Raw genomic sequence first — 19,840 nt, forward strand, 5'->3', positions numbered from 1 at the left:
AATGTACTTCCCCCCAATATTACAAGCTCCTCCCATTCAGCTGACAAGACTTCCAGGGGCTTTAAAGAGCTGGTACCTTCCCCCCTTCATTTATTTCCTTTTCTTGTTTGGGGGGCCATATATTAAAAACTGGCACATTCAAAAACAACTGTAACTTTGGGAAAAATTAGGAAGTGACCATACATGTCTAGGGAAAGGCTCAGAAAATACATTAAGTTTACATGTAAAGATCTTAACAAAGGTAAACAGATGGGCAATTATAACAGCTAGTGTTATTGAAATAATGATTGCATTGCTAGTATTATTGAAACAATAACTGCATTTTTTTGTTTTTTACCTGATTTGAGAGACCAGTCCATTTAAAGCAAAAAAATAATTATTAGTGTAAAAGCTAATCTTACTGTAACTTCGGTTTATAACTCCAAATCTTTTCTTCATAATTTAACAGACTGGTGCATTTAAAAGAATTATTCATTTACATTTTGGAGCACACAATATATAAAGATGTGATTTTGTTACATTAACAACTGAAAGGGGTTGGGACAGAGCTATAAAGAAGCCTAGTTTTTATAAGCTATTGAAGTTAAGCTGCTATAAATTTAAGTTAGAATGTTATAACTTTAGCATGGTTAAATGTAATCCCCGTGGTTACTACAAAGAAAACAGTTATAGAATATTCACAAAAATAAGTGAGAAAGGAATTTAAACATTTCACTACAAGAAAAATCAACTAAACACAAATTAAGAGAGTAATGCAGAAAACAAGAGAGCAAAAAACAAAACAACAACAACAAAAAACTATAAGGTATATAGAAAAAAATAGCACAATGAGAGAAGTAAGTCCCTTCTTATCAGTAATTACATTAAATGTAAATGGATTAAACTCTCCAATCAAAAGATGAGATTGGCAGAATGTACAAAAAAAACACAAAACACATGATCCAATTATATGCTTTCTATAAGAGACTACTTTAGATGTGAAGACACAAACAAGTTGAAAGTTAAAAAATAGGAAAAGATATTCTATTCAAATAGTTACCAAAAGAGACCTGGGATGGCTATACTAATATCAGACAAAATAGACTTTAAAGCAAAAAAGTTTACAAGAGTCAAAGAAGGACATTATCTATTAATAAAAAGTTCAATACAGCAAGAATATATAACAATTATAAACATTTATGTGCCTAATACACACACAAAAGTATGAAGCGAAAGCTGAAGGAACTGACTGGAAAAATATAGAATTTCACAATAACAGTTGGAGATTTCATACCCCATTCTCAATAATGGATAGAACAACCAAACAGAAGATATGTAAGGAAATAGAGATTTAACACAATAAATCAACTAAATCTAACAGACATATATAGAACACTCTAACAACAATACCATACATATTCTTATCAAGTGCACATGGGGCATTTCCCAGTACAGACCATATGTTAGGCCAAAATTTAAGTCTTAATACATATAAAAAAGATACATATCATACAAAGTGTCATCTCCAAACATAATGGCATGGAGTTAAAAATTAATAACAGAAGAAAAACTGGAAAATTCACCAATTTGGGGAAATTAAACAAAACACTCTCAAACAACTAATGGATCAAAGAAAAAATCACAAGGATGATTAAAAAGTACTAAGAGGTGAACAAAAATGAAAACAAACATACTAAAACTTATGGGACATGGTGAAAGTAATGCTAAGGGGGAAATTTATAGCTATAAACACTTACATGGAAATACAAGAAAGATTTCAACTCAACAACCTACCTATATAACTTAAAGAATTAGGAAAAGGAGAAAAAGTGAAATTCAAAGCTGGCAGAAGGAAGGAAATAATAAAGATTAGATCAGAAGTAAATGAAATTACTTTAATTCTAGGAGAATTAAAACCTAGAGAAAATCAATGAAACTAACAATTGACTTTTTAAAAAGATCAACAAAATTGATGAACCTTTAGCTAGATAGAATAAAAAAGAAGACTCCAATAACTAAAATCACAAATGAAAGTGGAGACATTAATACTGATATACAGAAATACAAAGGATTATAGGAGAATACTATGAACAAGTGTTCACCAAAAATTGGACAACTTGGATGAAATGGACAAATTCATAGAAACACAAAATCTACCCTTACTAAATTGCAAAGAAAGGTAAAATTTGAATAGGCTTATAACTAATAAGGATATTTAATTAGTAATCAGAAATCTCCCAATAAAGAAAAGCCCTGGATCTGATGGCTTCACTGGAAAATTCTACCAAAAATTTAAGGAAGAATTAATACTCATCCTTCTCAAACTTCTCAAAAAAATTCAAGAGCAGGGAACATTTCCTAATTAATTATACGAGGCCATCATTACGCTGATACTAAAGCCAGATAAAGATACTAGAAGTAAAGTAATCTATGGATCAATATGCCTTATAAACACTAATGCAATTACTTTCCAAAAAATACAGTGGTACCTCGGTTTTCAAACGTCTCCATTGACGAACATTTCTGTTTATGAACGCCGTAAATTTTATGGATCTATGGGATCATTAGATAGTAAAATTCATGCTAAATTTGCAGTTTTGGGGATTGATTTTAAAGATCTGGAACGGATTAATCCATTTTGCATTACTTTCTATGGGGAAATCGTGCCTCGGTTTTCAAACATTTCAGAACTCGAAGGGTCTTCCAGAACGGATTATGTTTGAAAACTGAGGTACCACAGTACTAGCAAACAGAATTCACAAGCATATTAAAATAATTATACACCATGACCCAGTGGAATTGATTCCTGGGATGCAAGGATGGTTCAACATATGAAAATCAATGTAATAACACCACATCAACAAAATAAAGGAAAGAAATATGACTATCTCAATTGATGCACAAAAAAACATTTGACAAAAATACAATATGCTTTCATATAAAAACACTCAACTCATGATAAAAACACTCTACTTTGAAACATAAGGAAACTACTTCAACGTAATAGAAGCCTTATATGAAAAACCCCCAGGGAAAATCATACCCAGAGGTGAAAGACAAAGCTTTTCTACCAAGATCAGAAACAAGGCAATGATTGCTGTTTTTACCACTTCTATTCAAACATAGTACTGGAACTTCTAGTCTCAGCAATTAGGCAAGAAAAAGAAACGAAAAGCATCCAAATTAGAAAGAATTAAAATTATCTCTGCAGATGATATGATCTTATATGTAGAAAACCCCAAATATTCCACACAAAAAATTTGTTAGAATTAATAAATGAATTCAGTGAAGTAGCAGGGTACCAAGTAAACATAATACAATGGATGAATCTTGAAAACATTATACTAAGTGAAAGAATCAAGACACAAAATGTTGCATATTATAATTCTATTTGTATGAAATATCCAAAATAGCTGACTCCATAGTGAGAAAAAGTATACAGAGGGTGCCAAAAAATGTATACACATTTTAAGAAAGGAAAAAAATTGTATTAATTGTAATACTCGATATATACCGATAACAAAAGATGAATACAAGTCATGTTTGACTTCTGCAATTACAAGAGGTGCTCAAAGTGGTTACCATCAGTGTCCAGAAACTTCTGATTATGGCGAACTACTGCTTGAGCATAGATAACATCTCTTAAAATATGTATACATTTTTTGCCACCCCTAGTATAAGTGGTTGCCAGGGGCCAGGTGTTGGGGCGGGGGGATGAAAAGTGATTGTTTAATGGGTATGGGAATTTTTGTTAGGGTGCTTAAAATATTATAAATCTAGATTGAAGAAGTGGCTGCAAAACATGATGGTATTAAATGCCACTGAATTGCATAGTTTAAAATGGTTAGTTTCATGTTATGTGAATTTCATCTAGATTAAAAAAAAAAGTGAAGGAGAAATAAAGGCTTTCTCATACCAACAAAAACTGAAGGATTTTTGTCACCAGTAGACCTGCCTGCAACAAAGGCTAAAATACATTCTTCAAAAAAAAAGGAATATGACACAGGTAGGAATCTCAAATCTACATTAAAAAGGAAAAGGATTAGAGAAGGAATATATGAGGGTAAAATAAAATTTTCGGTCATCTTATCTTACTTGATTTACCAACTAACTTTTTGATAAATATAAATTATACCGACAATGTATTGAGGAATTATAGCTTATCAATAAGTTAAATGAATGACAGTAATATTATAAGGGATGAGAGGAAGGAATTGAAAATACTCTGTTGTAAGGTAACTGAACAATCCATGAATCAGTGGAGTGTTATTTAAAACTGGGCTTAAATTAGTCATAAATGTACATATATTTTCGATTTTATTTTTTAATTTCTATTCTGTATTTTTTTGTTTTTAATGCTTTTTTAATTTTATTAAATTTATTGGGGTGACATTAGCTAGTAAAATTGTATAGGTTTCAAGTATACAATTCTATAATATGTCATCTATATATTGCATTGTGTGCTCACCACCTAGTCAGTTCTCCTTCCATCACCATATATTTGATCCCCTTTACCTTCTTCTACCAACCCCACTCCTCCCTTACCTTCTGCTAAGCACTAAACTGTTGTCTATGTCTATGAGGTTTTCTTTGTTTGTCTTGTTCCTTTGTTGCTTTCAGTTTTATATCCCACATATGATTGAAATCATATAGTTCTCCACTTTTTCTGTCTGACTTATTTTGCTTAGCATAATAATTTCAAGATCCATCCATGTTGTTACAAATGGCAGTATTTCATCTTTCTTATGGCCAAGTAATATTCCACTGTGAATATGTATCACATCTTCTTTATCCAACTATCAACTTTATCCAATCTATCAAAGGACACTTTGGTTGTTTCCATGTCTTGGCCACCATGAATAATGCTGCAGTGAACATAGGGGTACATCTATCTTTACAGAAAAACGTTTTCAGATTTTGGGGTAGATACCCAACAGAGGGACAGCTGGGTCATATGTAATTCTATTCTTAATTTTTTCAGTAACCACCATACTGTTTTTCATAGTAGCTGTACCAATTCTCATCCCGCCCCCCGCACTTTATGAGGGTTCCTTTTTCTCCACAACCACCTCTCCAACACTTGTTATTACTTGTCTTGTTGATAATAGCCATTCTAACAGGTGTGAGGCGCTAGCTCATTGTTTTGTTTTTTTCTAGGGTTCTTGTTCATTTTTTATTAGTTTCAGATGTACAAAACATAATGATTAGACATGTACACCCCTCACGAATTAATAACCCTACCAAGTCTATTAGCTATCAAACATTGTACATAGTTATTAACAATACAATTGACTATATTCCTTATGCTGTACTTTACATCCCGTGAATACACACACACACACACACACACACACACACACACACACACACACAGAGGCTGCCAAAAAATGTATACACATTTTAAGAAAGGAAAAAGTTGTATTAAAAATCGTAATACTCAATATATACCGAAAACAAAGATGAATACAAGTCACTTTTGACTTCTGCAATGACAAGAGGTGCTCAAAGTGGTTACCATCAGTGTCCAGACACTTCTGATTATGGCAAACCACTGCTTGAGTAACGTTGACCAAAGTGTCCACTTGTATACATTTTTTCACACCCCTGGTATATACACACATATGTATACAAACACACACACACACACACACACACACACACACATACATATATATATTATAGTTGACATTCAGTATTATTTTATATTAGTTTCAGGTGTGCAGTGCAGTGGTTAGGCATTTATATAATCTATTAAATGATGCCCCTACTAAGTCCAGTAGCCATCTGATACCCTACATACTCTTTACAACATTACTGATTATATCCCCCTACTGTATTTCACATCCCCATGACTCTTTTGTGACTACCAATTCATTGTGGTTTTGATTTGCATTTCCCTAATAACTAGTGAAATTGAGTAATTTTTCACGTATCTATTGGCCATTTGTATGTCTTCTTGGGAGAAGTATCTGTTCAGGTCCTCAGCCCATTTTTTAATTGGATTGTTTGGGGGCTTTTTGTTGCTGTTGAGTTGTATGAATTCTTTATATATTTTGGATATTAGTCCCTTATCGGAGGTGTTGTTTGAAAATATCTTGTCCCATTTTGTTGGTTGAATCTTTGTTTTGTCGACACTTCCTTTTGCTGTGCAGAAGCTTCTAAGTTTGGTATAGTTCCATTAATTTATTTTTTATTTTACTTCCCTTGCATTTGAGGTCAAATTCATAAAATCCTCTCTGAACCCAAGGTCCATGAGTTTAGTACCTATGCTTTCTTCTATGCAATTTTATTGCTTCAGCTCTTATATTTAGGTCTTTGATCAATTTTGAGTTAATTTTAGTAAATTCCAGGGTCACTACAAAAAAAGAAATCTTCAAAAGAAGTGTGATACACTAATAGCAGAGAAAAAAAACGGAATCATATTAAATTCTCAGTTAAAGCTAGAGAAGTAAAAAAGAGTGGGAGACAAAAAAGGTGGGAAATAAAAAATAGTTGCAAATATCATGAGTATAAATTCAACTATAGAATAATCACTTTAAATGGCAATGTTCTATATCCACTAATTAAAAAACAGAGAATGACACAGTTGATAAAAAGGCAAGACCCAACTACATGTTGTCTACAGGAAAACCACTTTAATTATAAAGACATAGCTATGGTAATAGTAAAGGGATGGAGAAAGGTATATCATAGTAACACTAATAAAAAAAAAGCTGGTATAGCTATATTAAATTCAGATAAAGCAGACTTTAGAACAAAGAAAATCATCAGGGATAAAGAGACATTTTATAATGATAAACTGGTCATTTCCCCAAAATGACATAACATAACTGTCCTTAATGTGCATGTGCTTAACATGAGAACATCAAAATGCATGAGGCAAAACTGAGAAAACTGCAAGGAAAAATAGATGAATCCACTATTGAGTTGGAGACTTCAACACCCTTCTATCAGTAATTGACAGAATCAGCAGGCAGAAAATCAGTGAGGTTACAGTTGAATAGAACAGCACCATCAATCAACCGCATCTAATTGACATATATAAAACATTTCATCCAACAACAGCAGAATACACATTCGTCTCAAGCTCACAAGAAACATTCAACAAAACAGACCACCTTCTGGATTATAAAACACACCTTAGCAAATTTTTCTTAAAAAACAGAAATCATACAAAGAACGTTCTCATACCACGGTGGAGTTAAACTAAAAAATAACAGAAATATAGCTGAAAAAAACCTCAAAATAATTGGAAAGTAAGCAACATACTTCTAAATAGCATGTGTGTCAAAGAAGTCTCAAGAGAAATTTGAAAATATTTTGAATTAAATCAAAGTGAAAATACTACTCAGCAAAATTTATGTGATTCAATAAACAGAGTGATTAAGGGAAATTTCATAGCATTGAATGTATATATTAGAAAAGAACAAATATCTAAATCCAATAGTCTAAGCTTCCACCTTAGGAAACTAGAGGAAGAAGAGCAATGTAAACCTAAAGCAAAGAGAAGAAAATAAATACAGCAAAATGAATGCAATTGAAAACAGGAAATCAATAGAGAATATCAATGAAACCAAAACCTGCTTTGAAAAGATCAGTGAAGTTGATAAAATTCTAGTCAGGCTACCCCAAAGGAAAAAAAAAAAGACATAAATTACTACTATCAGAAAGGAAAGAGAGGACCTCACTACTGACCTCAAGTCATTAAAAGGATAATAAAAGAGTATTCTGAACAATGCTACGCCTACAAATTTGATAACCTATATGAAATGGACCAATTGCTTGAAAGATACAGCTACCACAATTCACACAAGGAGAAATATATAATCTGAACAAGCCTATAACAATTAAAGGAATTGAGTTAATAAATAATAACCTTCCCAAAACAGAAAGTACCAGGCTCAGATGGTTTAACTAGTGAATTCTACTATATATTAAGGCAGATATTATACCAATTCTGTACAATCTCTTCCAGACAATAGATACAGAGAGAATACTTTCTAACTCATTCTATGAGGCCAACATCGCCCTAATACCAAACCCAGATAAAAATTATTACAAGAAGGCAAAACTGCAGAGCAATATCTCTAATGAACACCAGATGCGAAAATCCTCAACATAGTATTAGCAATCTGACTCCAACAATGTATAAAACGAATAATACGCCATGACCAGGTGAGCTTTATTTCAGATATACAAGGCTGAGTCAACATTCAAAAATCAATTAATATAATACATCACATCAATAAAGAGCTTATCACACTGAACATAAAAAATCAATCCTTTCTAGTAAGTTATAATACATACTGTAGACCAAGAACAACTTTGAATTCCTGCCCCCAAACCTTTCTTGAATGAAATTGTTCTATTTCTTATCCATCATTGTTTAATGAATATATTGGTGGCAGGTAATGTATCTTTTTCATATAGAGGAGCCACATCTGGACTTAATGAATAAGTGCAAAAAGCAAACATCATTTACTTCAAGCTAGATTTGGGAACTAGATGAACCTGTGGGCATTTCTCGCTTTGCAAGCAAAATAATCTATTATTTTGTGAGTTACTCTTTTTAGAGGTGGGAAGGTAAGCCAATTATGGCCAGAGCCATAAGGTAAAAGATACTGGTGATGTAGGGAAATTTTATACTCCTTTTTCCTTTAACTGATATTTATTTTATGAGATGATACTTGGATGCTTCATTGATTTTTGGACCATATAACCAAGAATAGTATTCGGAGTGTGCCATAGGGAATACATAGAAAAAAGTCTAGCTATTTGCTACCATTAATGAGGCAGTTCTCCCAAATCTGGAAACATCCGAATTTCTGGTTATACACTAATTAAATGTCATTATTGTAGAGATTTATTTTTTACTTGTTAATTAGGGTATAAATTACTGTGCTATAACAAAGAGAACCAAACATATAGTAGCTCAGACCAGATGAAGTTTTATTTTTATTTTTCTGTATGTAACAGTCTAGCAATGCATGGGCTATCCAGAGTGAGCAGGCTGCTTGGTCCTACAATGCCTGGGAAGAAACTAGGTTTATTCTATCTTGTTTCTTTGCCACTCCCACCCCCACCCACTGCCATTGGTGTTGCCCTCTTCAACATGGTCAGCACTGACACTATGGCCACATGGAAGAAAGTGAAAAGAGGAAGTTGAGGGAAAACAATTTTATTTTTAAAATAATGTGAGTAGAATGTTACACACATCATTTCTATTCATCCTCTAAGAGCCCAAAGTTACTCAAATTGCTCCATGCAGCTTCCAAGTTTTCTGGGATGTAATCTTTAGCTGGGAGTCCAAGCCCTGCTAAAACTTTGAATGAACTGTTGGTTTTATGTTGTTCAAAAGATAAAAATGGGAAGAACCATTGACAGTTGTTTTCTACATTTGTTACAACTGAAACACCTTTCCAAAAAGAATTGATCAGAACAGTCATGTATTTCCGAGATTTTTAACAAGATAAATAATGAGAATTAATTCTGAAGTTTTACCATTAAGAAGTTCTTTGATTAATTGGAGAAAAGTAGGTTTAATAAAATAGCATAATGAAAGTTATACTGCAATTGAATAAAAAAACGTTATAAAGAATTTTGATTGTGAAATTCATAAATAAATATGGGCATGTAAATTTAAGGGTACTATTTTATTTTTCATTTTTGTTAATTTGTTAATTTTTGTTAAGTCATCTTTTATTAGAAAGGAAACAGGGAAACGTCTTAGGGAATCTTGAAACAGATACAATCATCCTCTCCTAAAATACACACAATGTATAAGGGAAGTTTCTCATCTATCAGAAGGCTACTATTTTAAAAAATGGGATGAATGAGCATGTCTCAACATTGGGAGGTAGAAGCATATATTAATATAGTAAATTCTGTTGTCAGATATTTACATGTTTAGCTATGTGTTCTTTCAACAAATACCAAACTGATATTGATTTTTTTCCTTTTATATATTATTGATTGGTGTTGGTAATATTTTATTTAGGATTTTTTAAAATCTGTGGTTGGGAATCAAAGTTTTGCAAAGTATAAAGAGAGTTGGTAAATGTACCTTCTTTTTCTGTTTTCCAAATAATTTCTTTAAAATTAAAAATTTTCTTTAATTAGTTGGTAGACTTCTCAAAGCAAATCATCTGATCCTACAGTTTCTATGTGTAGTTTATTATACATACTGTGCAATTAATATTTTTAATTTTTCTTGTTCCATTGTATCAAATTTTCAAAATAAATGGCATAAATTTATTTATATCTTTTTGTCTTGATAACATCTGTATAACATGCAGTGTTCCTCCCTTTTATTACTTCTGATGTTGGAAGTCTATGTCTTCTTTTGCTGTTTCTTGATCAGTTATGCCAAGGAGTTATACATTTTATTAGAAATTTCCAAGAAACAACTCTTAGCTTTGTTGATTTTCTTATTCTATATTGTCTTCTATTTTATTAATTTTTGTTCATATCTAACTCATTTCTGTCCTACTTTCTCTGCTATATAGTTTACTATATAAACAATTTTTAACTCTATTCTACTCTAGTGTATGCATTTTAAAGCTATTAATTTTCTTCTACACAATGCTATAGCTGCATTCTACAAGTTTTATTAAGATATATTTCCAGTATCATTTGACTCATACTATCTTCTATTTCATATTTTATCCTCTTCTATAAATCTTAGGTTATGAAGAGTAGTTCTTAACTTTTACAATTGTTGGAGGTTTTCTTATCATTTGGTTTTTATTGGTTTATATTTATTTCAATGAGCATACATAACATACTCAGTATAATTTCAGTCCTATGAAGTCTGTTGGAACCTGCTTTACAGCTGAGCATATGTTTAATTTTAGAAAATCTATAAAACTATACTTTTAGAAATATATTTTATTAGAATGTTTTTCTATAAGTGCTCTGAACAGTATTTTATGCATGCAAATTACACAAAGTTTGGTCATTGTTCTGATTTTTTTTGTATGCTTACTGATTTTTTGCCTAGGAAGTACAATGACATCTCTTAAAATCCCCCATTCCGACTGCTAAGGCTTTTATTTATATTTTTACATTCATCATTTTCTTTCTTTATATATTTTTAGAATATACCATTAAGGGTAGTTATATATTCCTAGTTGATTAACCATTTTATCACTAAGGGATATCTCTCTTTAATGATTCTTGATTTTCAGAAAATTTTGTCTGAAATTTGTAGAGCTGCACAAGTGTCTTTCCTGTTCAGTGTTTTCATCTCATATCTTTATTATTTCACTTCAACATTTTATCTTTCTTATATTTAAAGTTTGTCTCTTTTAAGCAGCATGGAGTTAGGATTTTATCCAGCATGACAATCTTTGTCTCAAATTGGAGGAGTTAGACTTTAAAATTGATGTAATTACTGATTTATTTGCATTTACTATGTCTTTCCTCTGCCATTTCCATTCTGCTGTTTTTTTCATTTCGAGTGAGTTTTTTGTTAGTTTTTGTCTTTGGGTGTTTTTTTTTATTTGTTTTCTTTTTTCTTTCTTTCTTTCTTATTTATAATTGCATTTTTCATTGTAAACTTTTCATTTGGTTCTTCGTTATATATTCAATTTTTTCCTGAGATATCCTTTTCATTCATTAGCTTTACAGGAGTTTGTGATTGCTTCCTACATTATTTTTATAATAGCTATTTTAACTCTGTCATATTGTTTTCAACATCTGTGTCATTTGGCAGTTGCATCTGTTCCATGTGCATTGATATTTCTTCATTTATGTATCCTAGATATTTTGAATATATTATGAAACACTGAGTCTTGTTTAAATCCTAAGAATAATGTTGATCCTTTTTAGAAGGCAGTCAACCTCATTAATTTCAAGCCACAACTTCCATCTCACCTTCTGTGGGCTGTAGCTCCAATGACAGTTCAGTTTTTAAAGCAGTTGTATTGCTGTTCTGATTTGTCCACTGTGTGCCATCAATCTAGAACCTGGGCTTTGGTCTATCTATGAGATTGGTTTTCAAAGTTTTTGCTGTGCCGAATAGGATCAGACAGATCCATTACATGAGACATTTAAGGATGAGCCCATGATATCACAAACAATATTATGGGGTCACATTCCCAAACTCCTCCCTCTCAGTGATATCTCGTCTTCTCAGTTGTCTGTCCAGAGAGTTGGGCTTTGATTTTCTGACTTTGCTATGCACTTCTGAAATTTTGTCTGTATGAGAGGGGCCAAGCTGTAGGAAGGAAGACAGCGAAAAAGATAAAGAGTTTTTGTCCCCATACTCTTGAAACCACAAAACCACTGAATAGAGATAAAGGTTCCCCTCCATCAGAGTTTTGGCTCCTGCTGCCACAATCACCATAGAATTACTTGGGGACTGGAGAGAAGAAGAACAGAGGAAAAAAAAAAAAGATGAGGGATTTTCACACTCTTTCTGAACTTCAGGAGTTGCCTTTCCTTTTCCTCTAGCCAGAACTACAAGGGCTTCTGGAGCTCCCTTTTTCTGGTGCCAATTCCATTCATTGACTTCTGCCTGGGGGATACTGGTGAATCACAAATGGTAAATTCGCCACCAATTTGGGAACCAAATTCCAGTCTTCTTCACTAGCCTGACTGCTAACATTAACAGTTTAGAAAGCTCAATGGCTGCCCTATGCATACTATCCAGGTTTTATAGCTGTATATAGTGAGAGAAATACAATGGGATGAGTTTACTCCATTTTATCCAGAATTGAAAGTTCTGAGGGTCTCTTTTTCTTTTTTTTAATTTTATTGGGGAATATTGGGGAAAAGCGTGTTTCTCCAGGGCCCATCAGCTTCAAGTCATCGTCCTTCAATCTAGTTGTGGAGGATGCAGCTCAGCTCCAAGTTCAGTCACCATCCTCAAGCCCTAGTTGCAGGGGGCGCAGCCCACCATCCCATGTGGGAATCCAACTGGCAATCCCATCATTCAGACCTCGCATTCTAACCAACTGAGCCATCCAGCTGCCCCTGAGGGTCTCTTTTCCTTCAAGCATTCCATGAATCTCCCTCTTCTTTTGCCATCTTGTTTCCTTCCCACTTTCTTCTTCATGGATTTTCTTTAGCTATTTCTCCATTCTTTGGAAGAAAGGAAGCTGAGGTAGGCTAGCAATGAAATTGGACAGGGAATACAAATTTAGAAAAGAATGGAGACTTTCAATATGTAGATAATGAAAAATGAGAAACGAACTGTAATAGTACAATGCCTAACTGAAGGGGAAGAGGCAGAGTAAAATATTTTAAATTTCAAAACAGCAGATTAGAGCATACCTTTAATTCTTATTGAAATTTTTAGTAGTATTTTGGTCTACCTAAGTAGTTCTTCTGAAGTTACCAGCAAAAAGGAACTCACACAGTGAAAAATCTCAGCCTCGTATCTGAAACCATAGCATAATCTTGTGGATGCTCACAGCTATAAAGAGAATAGTATTTTGAAGCAATATAAAAGTATATGTTTTATATTGTTTAGTGGTTGCCAGAGGGTAACGGGGGCGGGGGGTGGAGGGTGGGAGATGAGGGTAAAGGGGATCGAATATATGGTGATGGAAGGAGAACTGACTCTGGGTGATGAACACACAATGGGATTTATAGATGATGTAATACAGAATTGTACACCTGAAATCTATGTAATTTTACTAACAATTGTCACCCCAATAAATTTAATAAAATAAAATTAAAAAAAAAAAAAAAAACACCTCTAGCCAGTTGTTAGCACGGGCTGAGAAAAAAAACTGCAAAAAAAAAAAAAAACAAACTGCAAAAAAAAAGTATATGTTCACTGAAAAAATACATTTTAGACATTATGATGAAATAGAGGTTTTGCTTAGAACAGTGACAGTGAGTAATAATCTTTAAAAAGTTCCAATAATTATAAAAAGTTTAGTTCTATGTTAATTTTCCAGTCTGATATTTTGCAATAAATACAAAAATAATACTATTTACAAAATATTTAAGGCATTTTATTTTAATCATAAAATCAATAAATGGAGGAAATGCTAGGTTGAATTGTATTCTACAAATGACCACAAAAAGAGAAAACCGGTAATGCCTAGCCACATAGGATATTGCATTTAAATAGAAATAGTTATAAAAAAAAATAACTATAATAGCAGATTAAAGGCACTGGGTGTGAATACAGGCCTGAAAGAAAACCATTAGTAATATAGGAAGAAGATTGCGTACGTATGAAAGCACATTAAAATGATAATGAAATTGAGGCCCCTTTTTTAATGACGTGTTTATACTTGGACATGGACATGCTGGTCATCACTAGAAAAACAATACAATTAATTTTACATTCTTTCTATTCTTCTTTTTTAAACTTGAGGATTCCACAGTGGTATTTCTAACTACTTTGGGCAAATTTCCCTGTAGCTTCCTTCCTCTTAAAATCTTTGGAAAAACATTTTTGAAGGATTTTTCCATGTGTTTCTATGTGCTTGTGTGATACAGACCAGATGTTAACACCAAGAACATATCAAATTAAGAAGTAGTTAGTAATTTAAAAATTCTGATTATTATATGTGATGATTTAATAACTGTTAATGATAGTAAAGCACAATAAGTAGCTTATATAGTCCATTGGTTTTATTAAAACAATATAATTACATTCTATAAAGGAGCTTTTTGAAAAATTACTAATTTTCTATAACAAATAATACATAGTTCTATTAATTATAATGATTTCAATAACTTCAAGAGGGAGGAATAGTATTGCCCTGATCAACTCTGTGAAGTCACATATCATATAAACCTATGAGGGCCTAGAAATATTAGAAATAAATTTTATGCTTAAAGAGGGGATCATATACTTCTTTGTAATCAACCTTTACATTACTTCACGACAATGTATTTCTCAGATTGTGCATTACAAAAACTTTAAGGAAGACATGTTTATGTGTAACTTCTCTCTTGATTGACAAACTCATTGTTTTGAGGACCAGCTTCCTGCCAATAAAGAAAGCAAAGGCAAGAGAGCAGGTACAATGCCTATATTTTATAAAGTACAAAGAAATGAGCAATGGCAGATAATCCTTTTGAAATAAAGACTTGAATGATGAACAAATAGGTGGTTATTCCGAATAATAGTTGTACACCAAACTACAGCTCTGTAATAAATAATTTTAGAGTAAATGAAGCTGGAGTTGGGTTAGCTGACTATCTGGATGAATGCAGAGAAATATTCCTCTCAAAAAGTTGAATTTTATGTGCAACTTTCATGATATTTTCACAATTACCCACTAATATATTGATGCTTCATTTGCATGCCAAATATGTGACATTTAGGAAGAAGAACAAAACATTACTATGTTCAATCTAATTCAACAAGTATTCATGAATCCACTTATGTATTCAGGCACTACAAAGAATACAAAAGAGATAATAAAACCTGCCCTCTGCCCTCAAGTAACTTCTAAACTACTGGGGATGACATATGGCACCATTAAATAAGTAATTACCTTCTGAAACAACTGATACAAAGATTGGATACTACAGAATTTCAGACTGAAGAGAAATAAAAAAAACTTGAATGATCAGGAAGTTTTCATGAAAGAAGCTAGCATTTTTGCTGTCACTGATAGGAATTTTCAAAAATTTATATCCAATCAACATATTTTATCACCGTGTATGTTTGAGATTCTGTGTTATATGGTGCAGAATATGTAAAAATGATTGAACCATGTCCTCAAAGATTTTGTAACCCAGGCAAAAATAAGGCAAGTTCACAAATAACTGTAATATAAGGTAGAATATTACATGTTACAAATAAAATATATATACAAGGAAAATATAACAAAGTTCAGAGAAGGGAGTTATCAAGTAACGAAAAGATTCAGGAAAATGACATGGCATTTAAAACATGGCATTTCAAATGGTGTTCAAAGGAAAGGTTGGAATTTTAGCTGTCTGAAACAGAAGTAGCTCTTTAGTAAGAAACTATGGAACAAAAGCTCTGGAGGCAGGAAAAGCACAGGGTCTATTTGACATAAAGTAAACAGTGGTAAATAGATGTAGAAAATGGAATGAATTTAGCATTGGCCTGAAAAATCAGGAGCACTATTTTAACTTCTCTAGGTGGTGAAGAGTCACTTGAAGTTTTAAACTGGGAATAACTTGATTAGAGCTGTGATTTAGAAAAGTTACTGGAGCAGAAAGTTTTAAGGGTAAAATGAAAAGGAGGAATATGGAAAATAAAGGGATAAATAGCTTTCACCTAAATTATGTTGGCGCTATGAAGTCGGTTCTGTCTGAAATTAATATAGCTGCCCCAGCTTCTTTTTGATTAGTGTTAGCGTGGTATATTTTTCTACATACTTTTACTCTTTATCTATATATGTCTTTATATTTAAAGTGGGTTTCTTGTAGATAACATGTAGTTGACCTTGCTTTTGATACACTGTTGCTCTCTGTCTTTTAACTGGTATATTTAGACCATTGATATTTAATGTGATTATTAATATAGTCAGATTAATATTTACCACATTTGTTGCTATTTTCTATTTGTTTACTTTGTTCTCTGTTCTCATATTGTCTTCCACGCTTTTATTGTCTTGTGGGGTTTTAACTCAGCATTTTATATAATTCCATTTTTTCTCTCCTTTCCTAGCATATTGATTATACTCCCTTTATTACTTTTTGTAATATACGTTGACAACTGATCCAATCCACTTTTAAATAACACAATACTGCTTCCCAGGCAGTGCAACTACTTTACAATAATAAAGTATTCCTAATTCCTCCTTTCCATCCCTTGTGTTATTGCTGTCAATCACTTTAGCTATACTATAATCATTGAATACATTGTTGCTGTTATTATTTTGAACAAACTGTTACCTTTTAGAACAATTACAAGTAAGAAAATCAAAAGTTTTTATTTTACAACTTCTTATTCCTTCTCTAATGTTCTTATGTAGATCCAAATTTCTGATCTATTATCATTTCCCTTCTCTCTGAAGATATTAACATCTTTTTGCAAGGCAACTCTACTAGCAACAATATCCCTTAATTTTTGTTTGAGAAAGTATTTCTCCTTCACTTTTAAAGGATAATGTAGTAGGATACCAAACTCTTGGTTGGTGGCTTTTTTCTCCTCTCAAAACTTTAAATATTTCAGTCTACTCTTTTCTTGCTTGCTGGGTTTCTGAGAAGTCAGATGTAATTATTTTCTTTGATCCTTTATAGATAAGGTATTTTCCTCCCTTCTGGCATATTTCATGAGTTGCTTTTCCCCTCCCCCTTCTAAGGAACCCAAGGGGATTTCTCTCTCATCTTCACTGTGAGAACATGATAAGGCTTCAGAGGTAAAACTCACAAAAGTGTGGGCACACTCCCTAACACTAAGCCACCCTATAGTTTTCAACTGTAAGACTTCCCCACAGTGAGCTTAAAGCAATTCATCACTACAGTTTATGAGGCGTGATCGGAAAATGCAGGGGATATTTAAATTTTAAAAATGTATTGCAATAAAATACACATTGTCATTAACCCCTCCCAAAATACTCCCACTCACTTCGAAGACTCTTATCCCATCATTCTTGCCACTTTCTGAAGAAGTTCTGGAAGTCCTCTTTAGTGAGTGTCTTTAGTTGTGCTGTCATGGCTGCCTCAATGTCCTGAATCGATTCAAAAGGTTTTTTCCTTTCATGGCCATTTTGACTTTGGGGAAGAGCCAGAAGTCGCACGTTGCCAGATTCAGTGAATAAGGTGGATGAGGACACACCGTAATATTTTTATTTGACAGAAATTGCCATATACCAGAAGCGATGTGTGACACGGAGCATTGTCATGATGGAAGATGAAGGAAAGACATTCAAGAAAGAGGACTTCCAGAACTGCTTCAGAAAGTGGCAAGAACAGTGGAATAAGTGTGTTTGAAGCGAGGGGAGTATTTTGAGGGGGATTAATGACAATGTGTCTTTTACTGTAATAGATTTTTTTCTTAGTTTAAACATTCACTGTATCTTTTGATCATACCTCATATGTTTGCCTACCTTGGTACTGGTTCCTGTGAAAGTTTCTGCTCATGGGTTTCTGTTTGTGTCAGTTATGATTCCTTTATCTGCCTGTCTGTCTTTACAATTTTGTGGGCAGCAGTTTGCCCTGCAACCTTGATTTTCTGATGGACCTAAAAAGAGGTGTTTATTTTCAGTTTATTCAGTTTTTTAATTGTTGTTGAAATGGAATGACAACACCCAAGGTCCTTCCATACTAGATTAGAAATGGGAATACTGATAAATAGCTTTTATAATCACAAGCTCAGAAAAGAAAATGTGACAATTTAAGTTAAGATGATAAAGTATAAATAAAGAGATTGAAAAATTGGGTATAAAGGATAATTTAGATAAAGAGTTATAGATGACATCAGATATTTAAACCTATAATAAATTACAGAATATCAAAGATGAGGAAAGGCTATCTTTGAAAATAATATGAGTTCAGTTTGGGTTGTTTTAAATTTGATGAAATACCTTTATTAATCATAAACCTATATCACCAGTCTTGATGTTGGTCTATATTTCCTATTGTCTACCACATACATCTGATTCCATTGTCATAAATTTATGAATCAACCAATTCTAAGCACTGGAAAACTACATATTCAGACCACATAGAAAACTACATTGAATCATGCTTTAATGACATCAGTCAGGAATATATACTACAAGTGGCTTCTCCTAGGCACTGATAGAGGGTTTGTTGTTGTTTTTATTATTATCTGCTTATATTTCAACTACCGACCACTCAAGACATAGAAACAAATGCTGCAGAACTGCAGGTAATTTTATAGTATGTATACATTTAATTCTTTGCACAATAATGTATTGGCATAATACACAGTTACAATCAAAACACTAGCAGGATAAATGTTTAAAAAATGGTTCTAAATCTATTGGAGAAAAATAATCATGTGATATTAAGAGATAAAAGATTATAAATGAATAACAGATAAATGTTCCTATAAGATATTAATACAATTAAAAGCTGTACATTTTAAAGTAGAGTGATATTTGTGAGAGAATAAATAAATGGAGATATCAATGCATCAAAATAGAAAAGGAATAGTCCTTATATAATTAAAACTTTTAATAAATAATAAATTTTGCATCACAAGTTATTTAAAAAATGTAAAAGCCATGCCTAGATTATTAATAAACTATTTGGGAAAAATGAGATTATTTTTTCAATATACTGAAATAAATTTTAGATGAAATGAAAAAATTCGCTATAAAGATATTTTTAAATGATCACATCTTAGAGGAAAAAAATTCTAAGCATAAAAGTTATACAAATCATAATTTTGGATGAAAATCATCCAAAAAAAGAAAATAAGTAAATATGTATGAAAATAAAAAAACTAGGCAAATTAAGTAGAGAAATAAAATGGCTGAAATATATATAATGTGTGTGTATATATATATATATATATATATATATATATATATATTCAGCTTATATATCTACGTATTTATAGATGTCATATATATAGATATCTATATATATCATATACAGATATATATAGATATATCTATATATCTATATAGATATATCTATATATATATATCTCCACATATTACAAAATCATGTTAGAGTTCTTGAAAATCAATGAGAAACAAAAATATGAAAATACTGCAACTAGGTCACTATACAGTTAACATTCATATGGAAAAGAGAAAAGTTATGATAAAAGTATACTGAATCTTTCTATAAAAGCAACAGACAGTAATCAGTACTTTTTTGATAATTAAATATGGATGAGGAAGTATAGCTGACCTACCAGAGGGCTTAAAGCTTAAACCCAATGATTTCCAAGGACGATGTGAACAATGAGCAAAGTCATGAAGACTCAGAGATTGAA

Source organism: Rhinolophus sinicus, chromosome 18 (genome assembly GCF_057876585.1).
Source record: "Rhinolophus sinicus isolate RSI-liver-muscle chromosome 18, RSI-T2T, whole genome shotgun sequence".
Taxonomy (NCBI): domain Eukaryota; kingdom Metazoa; phylum Chordata; class Mammalia; order Chiroptera; family Rhinolophidae; genus Rhinolophus; species Rhinolophus sinicus.